Source organism: Penaeus japonicus, unplaced genomic scaffold (assembly GCF_977035675.1).
Source record: "Penaeus japonicus unplaced genomic scaffold, GWHDUDI00000001_assembly GWHDUDI00000011, whole genome shotgun sequence".
NCBI lineage: Eukaryota > Metazoa > Arthropoda > Malacostraca > Decapoda > Penaeidae > Penaeus > Penaeus japonicus.
Window position 1 is genome coordinate 40972596 of NW_028234413.1, and position 284 is coordinate 40972879.

Sequence of the window (284 nt, forward strand, 5' to 3'; positions counted from 1 at the left end):
AACATGCATAGAAATACGATGATTTAAAAAGCAAAACATCACCTTGTTAACCTGATGTTCTCACTGTGCTTGTAGACAGAACAATGGTGGTTACTCCAAGCTTGTTACTATGCATATGGTTACCTTTCATAATCAGTCAAAAAACTAATGTCCGAGCCACACCCAATTTTATAATCAGTCTCTGTTTTTGCCATAAAATGATCATTTAACTTTTTTTTTTTTTTTTTTTTTTAATTCTGTTCTTATTATACTTTTGTAGGTCTAGCAGTCCTCAATCAAGAATT

At 31.3% G+C, this 284-nt stretch overlaps 1 long non-coding RNA gene across 1 annotated transcript in view; it reads right to left on the reverse strand.

Moving 5' to 3' along the window:
* Window positions 1-210: 210 nt before the first annotated feature.
* Window positions 211-284, reverse strand: part of LOC122261003 (uncharacterized) — a 2234-nt gene continuing 2160 nt past the window's right edge. Inside the window, exon 3 of the long non-coding RNA XR_006223870.2 lies at window positions 211-284. This exon is cut by the window's right edge and continues 193 nt beyond it. This is a non-coding gene — a long non-coding RNA (uncharacterized LOC122261003).